The sequence below is a fragment of the Chrysochloris asiatica genome, unplaced genomic scaffold, assembly GCF_000296735.1.
Source record: "Chrysochloris asiatica unplaced genomic scaffold, ChrAsi1.0 scaffold00077, whole genome shotgun sequence".
In the NCBI taxonomy this organism is placed as follows: domain Eukaryota; kingdom Metazoa; phylum Chordata; class Mammalia; order Afrosoricida; family Chrysochloridae; genus Chrysochloris; species Chrysochloris asiatica.
Window position 1 is genome coordinate 4,267,592 of NW_006408595.1, and position 19,183 is coordinate 4,286,774.

At 36.8% G+C, this 19,183-nt stretch overlaps 1 protein-coding gene across 2 annotated transcripts in view; it reads left to right on the plus strand.

Moving 5' to 3' along the window:
- Positions 1-2,362: 2,362 nt before the first annotated feature.
- CNTN1 (contactin 1) overlaps positions 2,363-19,183 on the plus strand; it is a 322,132-nt gene continuing 305,311 nt past the window's right edge. For both annotated transcript variants that reach the window (XM_006865302.1, XM_006865303.1), the window contains exon 1: positions 2,363-2,732. The gene's annotated coding sequence lies outside the window, so the exon portion shown is untranslated. The remainder of the gene's footprint in view (positions 2,733-19,183) is intronic.

A 19,183-nucleotide genomic window follows, 5' to 3' on the forward strand; every position in this document is an offset into this window, starting at 1 on the left:
ACACACACACACACACACACACACACGAGGGGGCTTCATAAAATTTTCAGGAAAATTGCATTATTTAAAGTTTTTTTCCATGAACTTTTTGAAGTCCCCTTCTGTGAGGTGTGGATGACACACATAAACACAAGTGTAAGTCAATCAGTATTGTCACTAGGGTTCCAGTTCCTACATGCATAATTTTATAGCAGACTAAAACTGTTTAAACTTGTCTCTGCAATCGTTTTCTCAGTAATACACTTGTCTTAGTTTCATTAGGGGGCCTTCAAAAAAAGTCCAATCAGAACTGACTAATGAGGAGATCAGCTGGGCCAATTCAATTCAAAGCAGAAAGGGCATCTTAGAAGATTATGGTGACTGCCTTTTTGAATTCCAAAGAGGTAATCTTGATAGATTCACTAGAAAGACAGAATGATTATGATCACAGGGTCTTCTTAGGAAGAAAATTTATGAAAATTGGAAACTGCGCTGATGAGAAAAAGGCCAGGAAAGTTGTGCCAAGGAATTGTTTTCCATCAGGACATTTGCCAGTGGTATGAAGGGCGGTGGTAAGAGAATTTTCTGTGGAAATCTCACCTATGCACCTTACAGTCCTGATCTTGCCCCTTCAGACTTCTTTTGAAATTATTAAATTCAAAGAACATTTAAAAGGTATACGATTTGAGTCCCTTGAGGATGCCCAAACTGCTCTCTTAATGTGGTATAAATGGAAGAGGGCAGAATTCTCCAGGGAAGGGTTAGAGAGATGGAAACACTACCTTCAGAAATGTATAGACCCAGATGGAGGATATGTTGAGAAACAATAACTTCACATTTTGAAATTATTGTTTAATAAAAGCATTTATGATATTGTAGCAATGTTTTTTGACTGACTCACATATATAATTTAAATGGCTGCTTAGAATATTCTAACATAAACATTTATCTTCTCTGTAGGACTAGCAGAGATTATGCACTGACATTCACATGGATCAGAAACGAGATTCCTTCAACCTTCCTGAACTCAACCCCTATTATGATCCATCAGTGCCTTTACTATACTACCTGTGCAGATTGATCTTAATTATTATTGGTATATTGACTGAAAATCACCATAGTTATATCCCCTTTAAGGGTGAATTGCTCCCTGCAGTACAATTGTTAGATGGGAAACCTTGGTTATACTGTGGCAGATTTTCTATAATCTAGTGTCGAGCCATGAACTTGATGGTCTCACTCTGATTTTACAGCTGGTCCAGTGCTATAACATAGACCTATGAGTTGCATTTGTCTTACATAGTACATGTATGTATAAAAAGAGGCTTTGGAAAGTCATAGCATTAAAATTCCAAGTGACCTTAATATGTTCACTCTTCTGTGGAAAATATAGAGCTTAATTAGTTTTTACATGTAGACACTTCATGAAATAGGCAAGCAATTTTGTGTGTGTGTGTAAGCATGTATATACATTTGATGTTTTACAAGAATTTTCCCATTCAAATATATTGGTGAACATTATGATGACATAAAATGCGACCTGTGGGTTTTTTGGGTATATTAATTAGCATAATGAACAGGCCATTTTCTTTAAACCCTGCATTTTTCAGTCTGTGAAGAAACACTATTAGAAACAATGACATGTTCTTAGATTTAAAGTAAGAAATGACTCAAAGGTAATACTACACCTAGAGAAAAGATACTTAAGGTCCCAAAGAGTAAACACTGGTGAACATTATGAAGCTACTCTGATTTTAAAACAGAAGGAAACCTAGTCCACATTTTTGCAATGAAAATTTAATAATAATACTTAAATGAAAAGTCTTCTTAGAAAGGGTATTCAAATGAGTCCAGGTAAAAATCTTCTATGTTTTATGATCACACATAACAATTTTTATTCTTAAAATTTTCATTTTAAATTACAATTTAAATTAACTTAATTTGAAGATTTTCCAGAAGTGGTTAAAAAAAAAATCAACTTGGTATATTTCACATACAATATAAAATATTCAGCTTAAAGCTGCAGAAAGTATGATTCTTTTAATTAAAAAAAAAAAATTCATAATGTAGCATTTCTTCCAAAGAGAGAGTCCAGTTTAGATACTCTGCAGCATGCAAATGTCATCCCTTCTATGTTAGTGTTTTGCCCAAATGAATGCTGCAGGATTGGAGTCTTCTGCCTGTGATTTAGGTTGTGATTTTATTTGTAGAAATAAACCAATCGCTGAGCTCCAATTGTCTTAGGGATGTAGTGATCAATAGCCCATTACTGGATAGAACAGCAGCTACAGGAAGTGCATTGAAGATTTTAATGCATGAATTATGCATGTGGAGCTCATTCTTTAGTCTCCAAACAGAATGACAGGGTTTGTGAAGTCGCCTCAGATAGTTTCTTGCATTAAGTGACTGCTGTGAAATGCTTAATATTTTCAGACATAGAAGAAGCATTGACTCCGACCAGCCAAATTCGGGAGATGTAAATCCCGCAGCTCACAGCACAGAATGCTTTATTTGAAAGTATTTCTATGTAGAAGCCAGCTTTGCTGTCATCTAACCTGCTCTCCCCAGAAGGTTGGCTGAAGGATGGGAGCGGCTGTGCCTGCGTCTGAGGTCACAGCTTGAAGTCCTTTTAACTTGCTTTCTGCTGCAGGAGAGAGGCATATTGTGATATTACAGTCATTGAATTTATTCAAATGGACAATTTACAGTAGATATTATGCCCAGAACGACCGATAACTCAGCATATGAGGTAAGTCTGAGGTTTTCCTGTAGGTTAGGTAATTGTAGCAACTCGAACGTGCTGAGTTAGGATAATGATGATGCAGTATTAGTCAGGTTGGCTCCCACCTCACTATGGGAACACATTGTCAGGGTTCTTGGCTGTGGTTGTTATGTTAATTATGATGTGGCTTTATTTTGCAATTCCATCATATTATATAACTGGGTATTTTATTTTGCATGCAAAAGCTTTTCAAGAATGTATGAGAGATTAGATGTGTGTGTCTAGGGTAGATAGAAGACTGCAAACTGGGGAGGGGCAGTACTGAGAGTGAGATGAATCAATAAAAGAAAATTACCTCCTGGAGAAGTTTTAGCAGGGTTGTGGCATTCCTTTGACTCAGATAATTTTCTTAATGTCTGTGTTTTCAAGCAGTGGTGGAAGATGCTGGTAGACACTGAAAATGCTCATCTTCTCTCCCAGAAGTAAAGCCTTGAAGTCCTCAAACTCAAAGACTGTGTTGCATACAAATTGGGTAGATAGAATTAAAAGAATCCAGGCTAGCATGTCCTTGAAAAAAGACCTTGTTGTCAAAAACACAAGACAGTTTGACTTCTACCTGTAGTGTGTGTGTGTTTCCTGTTAAGAATACATTACTCAAAAGGGATTGACAGACCAATTGTGATAGAGTATATTGAGAAATTTACCACCTCTCAAAAATGGTGTTTTATTTTCAACTTTCGTGGATCTTTAAAAATTTAACCTTACACTATTATAGAACCCACTGTATAGGAGCCTATTGAAATTTATAAAGACTGTGAAAAACCAAACTATATAGTGCCGTGCTAATATATTTTCTAGATGTCTTTGTGAATTAATGCTGCTTATTTAAATATTATGCACAATTTTAGTAAATGCACAAATCAGGTATAATAAAGCATGGATTCCCGAACATCTCTTTAGGGTAAATAAATAGCATCATAAGTATTCACTAACAGACTTGATACAAAAAGAATTCTGTGAGGATTCTTAGCAGCAGTAAATTTACACTATTTGTAAATATATATACATACATGTTTATTATTATAATACATAACTGATATATTTATATCTAATACATAACAATAATCTTAGATGTGTGTATCTAATTACTTCTGCAAGCATGTTTTTAAATACTGTTTCAAAAAATATATGTTTATTAAATCATCTGTCAAGAAACAATAATGGAAAACACAATAATAGGTAAAACAATGATAGATAAGCTCAAGTATACCTTATACGATAAGGCGTCATTTTATTTTATTTTTTAATAGAGCAATGATGAGAAGGGCAGGATAAAAGCGCCTTTGAAGAATCTCACAGTGCATTTCAATTCTGCTACTATGTTGCTTGAGTTTTCTCACTACTGCCTGGTGGAGTTGTGGTACAGAACTCCCAGCATCTTAGAATGTGCTTAAATCTTCAGAGCTAATCTTGTTGAGGTGTTTGAGGGAACTTACATGTGTAGTTTTCCCTAGGGGAGGAGAAGAAGCTGCCTCTATATCTTTGAGGTCTCCTGATGCTGAGTCATGGTGCTCAGTTCCACTCATGCCTCCTGGCTGAGGTGACCCATTAGCAGCTGGAAGATGGAATCTGCAGGAAAATGAGAAACCATGGGTGTTGGTGGTTAGCAACTTAAAGATATTTATTGTACATACTAAATTCTGAGTAATACTATAATGGCAGTGCTACTTGTTGGATCTGACTGAGGTGACAGGAGGAAAATAAAAGCTCCTGTACTGGGTGAAAATATCATAGCAGTAAAATTAATGGACTAACAAGGAGAGTGTGTATAAACAAAGATGTAGGTAGCACTCTGTTTGTAGTTTTCCAAATCTCTCTGCCATCATCCGACTCTCAATCCAAACCATTAGTCAATCATATTTAAAATATATGATTGTCAGATAAAGCATGTTTTCTTACTCATGAGAAGAAAATCTCGAATGAAATGTGCTCAGGCTCCAATTCCCAAAGGAGTCATAACTATTTTTCATAAGCTATCGGTTGGGAGAAACCAAAATAATGAGGTAAGGCACCAAAATGTGTTTGTTGTTGTTGTTGTTGTGTGCCGTCTAGTTGTTTCCAACTCATAGTGATCCTAGGTATGGTTTCCTAGTAGTGACTGGTGAGCTTGAACTGCCTACCTGGTGGTTCAAAGCTACTTTGCAGTCTAGCGCATTAACCCACAGTGCCACACCAGAACTCCAAAATGAGTTTAAGTACTGATTATTATGGCAAGATGTGGTCATACTAAATGTAGCTGAAAAAAATAGACCAAAGACATTAAAAAAAAAAAAAAAAGTTTCAGAAAGAAAAAGTAGAATGAGAAGTGTAGTAAAACATTGATATATAAGATTTTTGAAACAAAAATAATGTGTGTACTTCATGGTCGTATATTTTATTAACACCCTTTAGAATCCGTGTATGAAAATTTGGAAATATCATGGCTCACTAGTATAAGCTTTCTAAATTCACTTTCAAAGAGAATTTTATAGGTGACTCAATAGAGTGAGGACTCAGTTGAGTGAAATATTTTCAAATAAATGCTAAGATACCAATTTTCCTACTGGGAGTGAATACTGATATTGATTCAGGATCTTTATACATATGACTATTATTACACATATAAGTACAAAATCCTCTATGTTAAGTGCTATCGAATCGATTCTGACTCACTGTGAACCTGTATTGGGTTTCTGAGGAGCTGCTAGTGAGTTTGAACCAGAGACCTTATAGCTCAGACTGACCTTGAGGTCGAATACTCGGCACCACACCAGGACTCCAAAATCCTCTATGTTGTTGTTAAGTACTGTTGAGTTGGTTCTGACCCATAGTGACCCTGTATAGGGTTTTTAAGAAGTGACTAGAGTGAGCTTGAACTGCTGACGTTGCAGTTCAAACCGACTTTGCAGTCCAGTGAATTCACCCTTAGTACCATACCCGGCAGTTCGAGACTACCAGCGGTTCCGCAGGAGAAAGATGAGGCTTCCTGCTCCCGTAAAGATTTACAGACTCGGAAACCCTGTACAGGATCGCTATGAGTCAGAACCGACTCCATGGCACATAACCACCACCAACCACCACCACCACCACACCTGGACTCCAAAGTCCTCTATAGTATACTTAAAATTAACTATAAAGTAGGAAAGATACTTCACAACTTGGAAAAGTAATGGCTGACTTGTAGAAGAAACAGAGAATAGAAATATGTGAAGAAAGATACAACACCTACTTTCCAGGCTTAAAACAACATGCATATGGATTAATGATCAGAATATTAAAAGAAAATTCATCATAGGATTCTTTTGTAAGCTAACAGTTCTGATGAGCTTCAAACTTTGTAAAATTTACTGAAAAAAATTTAGGTATGGATTAATAACAGTGAGCCAAAAGATTTCATCTTCATGTCTCTCCATTGAAGAAAATGATAAACTCATTTCCTCGTTGAAATATTTTCCCAAACACAATTAATTTATGAGATGTTTTCCTGGAGATGTGTTTTTAGGAGTTGACTCTAAGGAATTTGAAATTTCAATCTTGTTTCATGCATGTTAGACCAGTTTATTCCCTCTTATATAAATATAACTAAATATAAATATAACTTTCACCCAGTTTTCGTTGTTTCCTAATCCATCTGTACTCACAAAACAACTCAGTGCAATACAAAAAGCATTTATTAAGGATCTTCTTTGTGTGGTCTTGCTAGATTTTGCTTCTGTAAATACAAAAGATGAAGGGAATAAATACTTCAACTATATGGAGTAGGAGGAGAGAGAACAACATAAACTCAACCAAAATATTTAGTAAAAAAGTTTCTTGTCATAGGAGAAAAGTTGACCTTTACTCATAATAATTTTTAAATGAATCCCAGAAAGGAGCTTTCGTAGCGTAGTGGTTATGAGTCGGACTGCTAATCTCAAAGTCAGCAGTTTGAAACTACCAGCTGTTCCGCAGGAAAAAGATGAGGCTTTCTGCTCCAGTAAAGAATTACTGCCTCGGAAACCCAATACAGGGTCATTATGAGTCAGAACTGACTCTACAGCACAACTACCACCACTACCACCAGAGGCATGAAGGTCAATATTGAAACTGAAGGAGAAGTTGGGAATAAAGGAGGTAGAAGCAGATTATTAATGAATGTACACTGGGTGGCTAACCAGTCAGCAGTTCGAATCCACCTACACTTCTTGGAAAAAAAGAGGAATTTATAGCCCAGGGCACCCTACATCAGGTCTCTGTGAGTGTGAATTGACTAGATGGCATTTGTTGTTGTTAAGGACCTTGTAGTTGGCTCCAACTCATAGTGACCCTGCACAGGGTTTCCAAGGCTGCAAATTTTTACGGGAGCAGAACGCCTCATCTTTCCCCTGTGCAACCTCTGGTAGTTTTGCACTGCTGACCTTTATTTTGGCAGCCTGAGTCATAACCACTAATCTACCAGAGCTCCTTAGGTTTGGTTTTTAGTGAGTAAGCATCATAATAACATGTCTCAACTTCTACACCTGGTTAGACACTGTAGGATAAGCACTGGACCACAAGGTCAGTTTGAACTGCAAGGTGGGTACTTACCAGTCATTCTTCAGAAACCCTATACAGGGTGGTTGAGTTGGAACCAACTTGAAGAAGGTATGTAACAATAACAACAAGACTTTGTTTTATGGTCATTGAGAACCCACAAGAATTATTTAATTCTACTAAGAGCCTCCACCGCTGCTTGTGTGTCTATTTGTGGTACTGTGGTGGCTTGCGTACTACTGTGATGTTAGATGCCATGCCACTGCCACTGGTATTTTAAATACCAGTATGCTACACTCATGGTGGACGGGTTTCAGCTGAATTCCAGACTAAAACTAGGAAGAAGGAGAGGCAAACTACTTCTGATGTTTAGCCTCTAAAAACCTTATAACTAACAGTGGAAAGAACATTGTCAGATAGCACCAGAAATTTGCAATCTGAACGATTGTGAGGAATACACAGGACTGGGTAGTGTTTTGTTCTGCTGTGCATAAGGTCGCTATAAGTTAGAAGCAACATGACAGCACTTAAAAACAACAGCAGGAACATCTAATGAGCCTTGGTGACATTGTGGTTAAATTCTCGGCTGCTAACCAAAAAGTCAGGGAGCTCTGGTAGCGTAGTGGTTACAAATCAGGCTGCTAACCTCAAGGTCGGCAGTTTGAAACGACCAGCTGTTCCATGGGAGAAAGATGTGGCTTTTTGCTCCTGTAAAGATTTGCAACCTTGGAAACCCTGTGCAAGATCACTATGAGTCGGAACCGACTCCATGGTACTTAAAAACAACAACCAAGAAGTCAGTGGTAGAACCCCACAGCTGTTCAACAGGAGAAAAATGTGGCAGTCTGCTTCTGTAAAGATTACAACTTTGGAATCCCTATGGGGCTGTCCTACTCTTTCTTGTACAATCGAGTGAGTCGAAACTCCTCCACAAGAGGTTTGGTTTGGGGATGTATCTAAGGAGTTGTGATGCAACACTGTAGAATAAGCACTGGTAGACTAACCACAAGGTCATTGGTTCGAACTCACCAGCTGCTACTCAGAAACCCTTTGCAAGGTTGCTAGGAGTCGGAACCAACTTGAGGCACTTAACATCAATGCTGAAACCTTTTTATACCCTGAAATCAGATAATTCTCAATGAGATAGATGTCATAGTGACTCCTACAATGGGCTGAAACATAATAAGAATGTGAGAATGGTACATGGTTTTGTTCTGTTGTATAGTAGGGAATTGGAACCATCTTGACAGCACCTAATAGCAATAACAACAAGTAGAATTAGGATTTTGAATCCAGGTTGTATAACTCCAAAACCCATGATCAATTTGCCCTAATGCAATTTGTATTTAAGATCAAGATGACTCACCATACTGTGGCCTTTTCTCTTTATGTTCTTTTTAATTATGTTTTAAATTATAGATGTAGAGATGAGTTTAAATAACCTGTTTTAATGTGGGAACATTAAAAAGAAAACTGAAGAAACATGGAAAACATGTTATATCCTCAGTATTTAAAATAACCAACATTTTTTTCCTGTAAGTGAATGCTTTTTTATTAAATTGTATTATTTTGAGTTTAAGGGTAAATCTTGAAAGAACTTGCTACCTACTGCCATCACCAGTTGCCCCTGAGTTGATTCTTATGTATGGATACCCTATGTATGTGAGAGGAAAGCAGTGTTCACTGGGTTTTCAATTGCTGCTTCTCTGGAATTAGAACACCAGGGACTTTCTTGTGATGCCTTATTAATGGACTGAAACTGCCAAATTAACCAGATAGCGGTTGGACATGTAAACCATTTGTATCATCTAGGAACTCCTATAAACATATGCTTAGCTGTTTTCTAAGGAGCTCTGATAGCATAGTGGTTATGAATCAGGCTGTTAACCTCAGGGTCAGCAGTTCAAAACTACCAGATGTTCCGCAGGAGAAAGATGAGGTGTTCTGCTCCTGTAAAGATTTACAGCCTCAGAAACCCTGTACACGGTCGCTATGAGTAGGAACCGACACCATGGCACATAACCACCACCAGCTGTGTTCTGTGTCCACATGTATGGTTGATATAAGGGGCATGTAACCTCCAGAAATATGGATAGACAATTGCAAGATTTCAACCATGTGACAAGCTATTTAGGTCTCAAGATGTTAAGTATGTTCCAGACACTGCTTTAATATCTGGTAGCGTAGTGGTTACGAATCGGGCTGCGAACCTTAAGGTCAGCAGTTCGAAACTACCAGCCGCTCCGCGGGAGAAAGATGAGGCTTTCTACTCCCGTAAAGATTTATACCCTCGGAAACCCTGTACAGGGTCACTATGGGTCGGAACCGACTCGACGGCACTTAACAACAACAACAACATGTCTTATTTGTTACACGAAAGCAAGCATCTTCTTTGTCAGGGCAACTATATGAATGCCTAGGAAAAATGCAGTCTTTATACTATTTGAATATCAAAATTCCGAAACTGTAGTAACAAAATGCTGGTGTTGTTTATACAATGTCTTGATTCCAAAAGGTTAGTATTATAAACATCCTAATTAAAATATTTATTTCTGATACATTAAGCTTAAAAAATTGAATTGAGTTGTCTTGAAATTGTGAAAGTTTATTTCATATCAGTGAATACAAACTCTAGAACAATGACCCAAAGTCAATTAACCACAAGACTAACAAGAATGGGTCCACACCAAGGAAGTGCCCCATCTTTAGATGTCAAGAGCAGTAAATGACTTAAAGGGGTGATGGTGGTTATGTGCCACCGAGTCCTATTCTGACTCCTAGTGGTCCTGTACAGGGTTTCCGAGGCTGTAAATCTTTACGGGAGCAGAAAGCCTCATCTTTCTCCCATCCAACAACTAGTAGATTTGAACTGCTACTGATCTTGCAGTTACTAGCTCAGCTCTGCTAGTAACCTACTGTGCTACAGGAGTAGAAGGATTCAAACATTATGTGCATGTCTCTTTCCTATAATTGAATGCTATGGCTCTTAAGCTTCCTTTCTACCCTGAGATTGTATGATTATAAATTATTGCTGCAATCATGATAATCTTTTAAGAGAGAAACTTTTGTCAAAGAGAACTCAAGTGTTGTACTGGAACAAGTTAGGTTTGGAATAGAGTAGAAAAGACTCTAGTTTTGCTAGCAGATGGAAGGGCAGGAAAGTAGGTGGCTGGAAGGGAATCTGGAGGCGGAGCTGTGCCCAGAAAGAACATAGGAATTTAAACAGATGGAAGATGATATATTAGCTGGCAAGGAGAGAAGCTGGTGATAAACAGGAGAATCTATTGAAGAATTGGGTTTGTAGGTAGCCAAAAGGTGAATTAGATGAACCAGTAGTAGAAGCAATAGGTCACAATAAGGGCATCCAAATTCCAGACAAATGGTAAGAATAGTAGAACACAACAACATTTAAAACAAAATTTCTTTACTTGAACCTGGGAGATTAGCTTTTAGTATAATTTTTACAAGCACTTTGATATGATAATGGACAATGATTGACTTCCTTCTTGAAAAGAAAAATTTCAGTATAAAATTCTTACCACTGAGGGAATTTATTCTGCATAATTATCATGAGCATATGTTTTTGTTTTGTTTTTTCTAAGTTTTTTGTTTTATATAATTTGAACTTTTACCCTGGCTTGATTAAAATATGAGAATCTGCTAGGAAACAAAGAGAGAGAGACGTAATTCAAGTAGAAAATAAGGATTTCAACCCCTCTGACAAAGAGAATTTGATCAGATATCTAAAAATCTGTATTGTCTTCAGAAATGTTTGTTTATTAAAAGGGATAATAGTACTATCCCAAATGAACACAAAGGAGATGATTCCAAGTCATTTGGTGTATTTTCTGCCATCAGACTTTATTGTTGTTATTAAGTGCTGTTGAGTTGGTTCCGACTCTTAGACTCATAGCAACCCTGTATAGGGTTTCCCGTGAATGGCTGGTGGGTTTGAACCTCTGACTGTGTTTATCCTACAGCATCACACCAGGAATCCTCAGGCTTAACGCCTCTTAAATCATCATATTCTAAGGCAATTATTCATATTTTCAAACACTAAATAAAATTGTATAATACAGAAAAGTACTTTTACAAATTACAATCACTATTATGGATTGATAGAAAAGTGCATTGCAAAGTTAAATTTATAGGGGGGATTTCGCTTTTATGGCTGTTTTGATTGGCCCTTCAGTAACATACAAGGGTTCTCAGTGGAAGAGACACACATTTTCCACATATATAAACTTAGAATCAATATCACCCTTTGATTTTGTTCACCCATTGAGCCTATGAAACTATTTTTCTACTACTGTACAACCTATTTCTCACCTATTGTGCTTTATTTTACTAATGAAAGATCTTTTACCATTATCCCTAAAACTCGGCTGTTTTATTAGTACTATGAACATTTCTAAAATATCTGGATTCTAATTAATATCATGCATAGAAGAAAGGATAATTTATCCTCAGAAAATCCTTTTAGGAGTTTGTGAGTTATATGATTCTGTTTTCTTTGTTGTTGGTTTCCACCTTAATGCCTTCAATTACAGTTTTGAGGATTAGGCTAATACCATCACTTTCCCAAATTCTAAGTACCCTCTTAATATATCTTAGCTGGAGCAATTCCCATGAAGTAATAAACCATATTTGGAAAATCTTACACATATGCCAGGTACTACTCCAGATACTGGAGATAAAGAACAAAGACCCTTTCCTCAAAAAGTTTACTTACATTCCACCAAAACAAATAGATTTTTAAACACACCAGGTGTTATGATACAATTTAATGAATGTAATAATGTACTTTGCCTTCCATGCTTGTAACTCTTTTGAGATCAGAGAACACATTAATCTATTGATTAAGCTCCTTCTACTGAAATGTAAGAAGTCCTGATGTGGCACTGTGGGTTAATGCGCTAGACTGCAAAGTCACTTTGAACCTCAAGGCCGGTGGTTCAAGCTCACCAGCTGCTCCTAGGAAACCCTATACAGGATTGCTATGGGTTGGAACTGACTCGACAGCACTTAACAACAACTGAAATGTAGAGAGAGATGTATTCCAAGTCACCATGGACATACATTCTATTGAAAAAGGTTAAAGACTAATCAGACTAGTTCACCAGTAAAATGACTGTTTTTTTAAAGTTGTACACCAGGTACAATAAATGATGTTAACATGTTGAGAGGTTCTCAGTCAAGAAGATATATGCATTTAACAAACCCAGCCTGAAAAGAGAGAAAAAACCCTGTGTTTGGTGCTAGGATACTCACTTAAATCTCACTTAATCCTTTAGTTGGAGAACGGGATCCCTGTGTGGATCTGTAGGATAAGCACTGGACTGCTAACTGCAAGGACTGCAGTTCAAACCCAGAAGCTGCTAAGAAACTCTCTACAGGGTTGCTATGAGTCAGAACTGACTCCGTGACAGATCTGAAAGTTAAACTGCCACTAAACTTTAGGTTCATGGTTAGTACATTAAAGTTACTTATCTCTGATTTCTCTATAATTTTGTTAAGTTTTCCTGGAATTTTGTAGAAATCTTCAAATTTCAATGTATTCATATATTTGATAGAGTCCTGGTGTGGCGCTGTGGGTTAATGCACTAGACTGCAAGGTCAGTTTGAACCACAAGGTTCCACGGAAACCCTATACAGGGTCTCTATGAGTTGGAACCAACTCAGTGGCACTTAACAACATAAGCATTTATTTGATGCCATTTTGGAGCCCTGATGTTATTGTTGGATAGCACTGGCCTGCTAACCTCAAGGTAGGCAGTTCAAACCCACCAGTTACTCCATGGGAGAGAAAGTAGGCTCTTGCTCCCGTAAAGATTTGCAGTCTCAGAAACCCTATTCTGACTGACAGTGATTTTGAATTTGAGTTATATTCAGAGGTTGGTTCTTCTTTCTTTCCTTTTAAATAAAATGGACAGCATACAGCTAGCTAGTGCAAAGTTGCAAATTAATTTATACTAAGATTTTTTAATTGGAAGAAACTTAAATATAATTTGAAAAATAAACCATTCATGAACATAATCCTAAAATTTTTTTAAGGGCCACTTTGTTGAGTTATGCAAAATTTGCATGATGGATAAACAACAAATGTCATTTGAGGAAATGTATACATTTGATAAGATATTCACTGCAATATACCTAGCTTAAATATTAGTTTTGTGCATAATCAGTTTGTAATAAATTGATATTAATTAGTTTATTAATTCATACCTCTAAACATCGGTTAAAATAATTTTGAATGTCTTTCACTAGGTAAATTCTTTCAGACTCTATTGTTCTTTCTTTACTCCTTCAGGAGAAAAAGTGTATTTAGCAGTGAAATCTCCAATTTATGAGAACCCATGAAGACTAGATGGGGTCATGGTGAGGCACTGTCACATAAGCACTGAACTGGTAACTGAATGATTGGCAGTTCCAGCCCACAATCCACTCCTTGGAAACTATTCAAGTCACTGTGCATTAGAACCAATTTGATGGCACTAACAACAACAACAGCAGTGGAAAGTAGACTAGGCTTCCCTTCTGCTCTTTTCATTATTGCATTCCTAGTGTCTAATACGGAGTCCTGGTATGGCACTGTGTGTTAATGCGCCTGACTGCACAGCCATTTGAACCACAAGGCCGGTGGTTCAAGCTCACCAGCTGCTCCTTGGAAACCCTATACAGGGTCTCTATGGGTCAGAACCAACTCAATGGTACTTCACAACAACCACAAGTGTCTAGTACAGGACCTTGACATTTCAATAGATATGTGTTTAATGAGCAAATGTATGAATGAATGTATGTTGTTTCTAGGTGCTATTGAGTGAGTTCTAGTTGTAAAGATTTTTGTGAAAAAGAGCCAAACACCTTTTCCTGTGCCATCCTCATAATCATTGCTATGTTTGAATCTGTTACTGCAGCCTTTATGTCAGTCCATCTTAGTGAGGGCATTCCTTTTGTTCAGTGACTTTTCTCCAGGAGGAGTGGTCTCTGCAAATAGCATGTGCAAAGTATGCACAAAAGTCTGCCATCCTTTGTTCCAAAATAGATTTTTCTAGCAGTTCATCTTATATTCAATATTCTTCACCAACACCATATTTGCAAGACAAATTCTATCTCTGTCTTCCTTATCCATTGTCCAACTTTCACATGCAGATGAGGTGATTAAAATGCCAGGGCTTGGGTAAGACAAACACCTTAGTCTTAGAGGTGACATCTTTGTTTTTTAGTGCTTTAAAGAGGTCTTTGCAGCAGATTTGTCAAATGCAAAACTTTGTTTGATTTCTTGATTGCTGTTTCCTTGGCCATTGATTATAAATTCAAGTAAAATTAAATCACTGACAACTTCATGTTTTCTCAATTTATCATAATGTTGCTTATTGGTCCAGCTGTGAGGGTTATTGTTTTCTTTATATTGAGGCATAATTCATACTGAAGGTTATTATCTTTAATCTTCATCAGTAAGTGCTTCCAGTCTTCCTTACTTCCAGAAAGCAAGGTTTTGCCGTTTGCATATTGCAAGTTGTAAATGAGTCTTCCTCAGATCAGATATTGCATTCTTCTTCTTATAGTCCAGCTTCTCAGATTATTTCCTCACTATACAGATTGAATAAATATGATGGAAACAACCCTGATGTTTCTGATTTTAAACCAATCATTATCCCCTTATTCTGTCCCAATGGCTATGACCAGTTCTGCATGAGTACAATTCAGTGTTCTAGAATTTCCATTCTGCACAACATTATCCATAATTTGATAGGATTCACACAGTTGAATGTCTTTGCATAGCCAATAAAATGCTGGTAAAGTTCTTTTTGGTATTTTCTGCTTTAAGCCAAAATCTAACGGACATCAGCAATCATTTGTTCCAGGTCATTTTCTGATTCTGGCTTGAATTTCTGGCAATTTCCCATCAGTGTACTAATGCAACTTTTTTTTTTTTAAAGGTTACCAACTTTTATTACAGTCTTGTTATGGCACTGTAGGATAAGCACTGGACCACAGTGTTGGCTTGAATCTTAAGGTTGAAGGTTCCAAATTCACTAGCTGCTTATCAGAAACCCTATATAGGGTCACTATAAGTTAGAAAGAGCACAGCCTTCAGTATGGATTGCATCTCAATATAAAGAAAAAAAAATCTCACCACTGGACCAATAAACAACATTCTTATCAATGGAGAAAAGATGGAAATTATCAAGGACTTCATTCTTCTTGGATTAATTATCAAAACTCATGGAAGCAGCAGTCAAGAAATTGCATTAAGGCAAATCCGCTGCACAAGACCTTTTTCAAGTGTTGAAGAGCAAAGATGTCAGCTTGAGGACTAAGGTGCGCCTGACCCAAGCCATGGTATTTTCAATAACCTCATATGCATGCGAAAGCTGGACAGTGAATAAGGAAGACCGTAGAAGAATTGATGCTTTTGAGTTATGGTGTTGGAAGAGAATATTGATAGTGCCATGGGCTGCCAAAAGAAGTGCAACCAGAATGCTCCTTGGATGTCACGATGACTAAACTTTGTCTCTCATACTTCGGACATATTGTCAGGAGGGACCAGTCACTGGAGAAGGATATCATGTTTGGCAAGGTGGAGGGTCAGAGAAAAAGAGGTAGACCCCCAGAAAGATGGATTGGAAAGTGGCAGCATCAATGGGCTCAAGTGTGACAATAATAATGAGGTTGGCCCAGAATCGTGCAGTGTTTCATTCTGTTGTACATTGGGTCACTATGAGTTGGTACCGACACAATGACACCTAACAAAAACAACAACATAAGTTAGAAATGACTCAACAGCACGTGACAACAACTACAACAATCTTTTATTAATTCTAAGGCACTGTTATTTAAGTCACACTATGTAGTTAATAGACTTAGAAGTACACTCATGCTAAATCTGCATATCAAACTAAGATTCACCCTGCAATAATAATGATTTCTGTCTTTTTTCTCACCTGCAAAACTGCATTTTGAAGTATTTTAAGGAAGAGGGTGGAAAGATATTGTAACAGAAGTCTGTACAAGTATTCTCTGGAAAGGACAAGGATGAGGAATAGCTGGATTTAAATTATACCTTTAGATAGAGACTTCAATGTCATGCGAAGAGTGTCAGCTTCTGTACAAATGTGGGCTTCAGCCTCAGTCTCTATTCCTCAGGGAATATGTCTTGTTATTAAGAAGTAGATAGCTTCATAGCTTGCAGCATGCCTCACTCCTCATTATTGGAAATATATTTTGTAATAGTTGTTTAAAGGGATATACGCCTCTATTGGACTCTTGGTTTGGTGCTGTGGGTTAATGCAATGGACTGCAAAGTCGGTTTGAAGCGCAAGGTCAGCAGTTCCAGCTCACCAGTCACTCCTCGGAAACCCTATACAGGATCGTTATGGGTCGGAATTGACTCGACGGCAGTTAACAACAGCACCTTGTGTAAGCACTGGACTGCTTACTGTAAGGTTGGCAATTCAATTCCATTTTCAGCTCCTTGGTATCCCTATACAAAGTCGCCGCTATGAGTTGGATCTGACTCGACGGCACTTAACAACAGCATGTCAACAAAAACTGTATGCTCATTCCTATCACCTAAAACAAGCATGTTGTACAGGGTTTCCAAGGAGCGGGTGGTGAGGTTGAACAGCCGAATTTGCCGTCCAGCGTATTAACCCATACCACCACACCAGGACTCCAGTTTGTTGACATATTGATTAGAAAATTAATATCAAAACATCTGGTGGCTTAAAACTTTATCAGATATTCTAAATGTGATGTAATTTAATAAAGGAGAAAACATGTCCTCTGTAGAAGTTAATAAGTTTTAGGGATTTGTTGTTAGGTTGTTACACAACAGAGCGAAACACTGCCCGAGTATTAGGGATGAGTAGAATTAAAATGGGAGTCCTGGTGTGGCGCTGTGGGTTAATGCTCTGGACTGCAAAGTCTTCTTGAACCACAAGGTCAATGGTTCAAGCTCAGGAGCCACTCCTCAGAAACCCTATACAGTAGGTACAGCCTATGAGTGTACGGACTCGATGGCACTTAACGTAGTTAAAAATGGGGTCCAGGTGCGGTGGTGAAGGATAAGCACTGGACTGCTAACCACAAGGTCAGTGGTTCAAACCCACCTGTTGTTCCTCTGAAACCCTATACACGTTCGCTATGAGTTGGAACTAACAACAATAGTTAAAATATTTTAAATTATTTTAAATAATACTCAGCATGCTTTGAGACTCATTGAGAACAGTTATTGTTCTGCTATCTCCATATTCCAGCATTTCATACATTCCATGATGTATTGTAAACAGTTGGTTTACATTTCCTAAATGAATATGTTGATAATAAAATCTTCTTGACTCACTTGTAGTTAATTCATAATAGTCATAGTAAAATGCACTACAATTAACAAATAGCAATGTTCAGAAAATATTTACAAAACCAATGAAAACAGTTGATATTATGATCTGCACTTATTTAGTGGAAAAACTATATAATACAGAGTGTTTAAGAATGAAGTAACCTGCAAGACAAGTAGAGGTCCAGACCAAAAAGAATGAATCTGACAAGGTCTGTATTATTAAAGATTACTCAAAACAGTACATTGATTCTTTGGAGCCTTTTTTTTTTTTTTTCCGTTAAGAAAAAAACAAACAATAAGAACATGAGAAATGGTAGACAGAAGTAGAACTAAGTAGAACTGCTAATAGAAAAATGGAAAGCAGTGAGTGGTTAATTCTGGCAGAGCATCCAGTTGGAAGAATGATAATATGACCGAATGTTTACATAGATATGGTTGGATGAGGTCTTTGCAAGACAGCAAAAGACTGTCAAAGACTGTTGATATTTAAAATAAACATCACACTTTATTTTGTGGAAAAAAGATAATGTATGGTCACAGTGAGTGCTTGGAAGTAATGGAAGAAAACATGGTTATTAATGCGTTTTTCACTGCATTATGGTGTAGCTGTCACCTATTGAATTGTGAATGCCTTTAGAAGTCCTTATTTCATTTAAATTGGATTCAAATAGATACTTCTTTTAGTAATGAAGAAAATCATCTTTGTAATCCTAGAATGAAAATATTCACAGTGCGGTTACTTCTTCATCCATAATAAAATGAAATCTTAGTGATATAAGGGATCTTATAAAAATTGTGACTGACCTTTAACTGAGATTCTGATGATTAGACTATGACTTAAAACTTCTATTTGGGCAAACCCATATATGGAAAAATTCGTTGAAAAATATATTGTTCAAAATTCAGTAGTAATTTTAAAAACTGCAGTGTTTTTTGTTTTTTTTTCTCAGTGGTAGAATTCTTGATTCAGGTTTTATGTTCTTCATATAATTATACTTGATTTAAGATAAAATAATCTATAATAAAATGCTTTTACTCTAAATCATCTGTTTCAAAAAAAACATACATAAGAAAAGAAAGGAAACTTCAGTAAAGAAAATCATTCCTTTGTGATACAAAACATGTAGATTTCTTGGAACTTAACAATAAAAGAACAATTTGGGGAGAAATCATTCATGAACACTAATTAGAAAATAGGCATCTGTTAAAATGTGTGTAGCACTAATATAAAGTCATTTTTTTTTTTTGTCAAGGGCTAATTATTATCAATGAACTTGCTGTAAACATTTTGGTTATGTTAGAAAAGAAGAAATTTCAGTAGTTTATAATTTATGAAGAACAATAAATATGCTAAAGTTCAGATATAGAATTTACAAGTCTGTATTTCTCATATGAAAGGGTGATTAGGATTAAGTTAGTCCAGAAACTAAAATATACAGAACATATTAAATGCAGAAAAAAACACAAAGACCATATTGTCTAACACTTGGGTTGTGTAAGAACATGATGGATTTAATTTGGTTATCCCTCATATACATGTGAAAGTTGTGGGCAATGAACCATAGAACAATTGATGCAATTGAGTT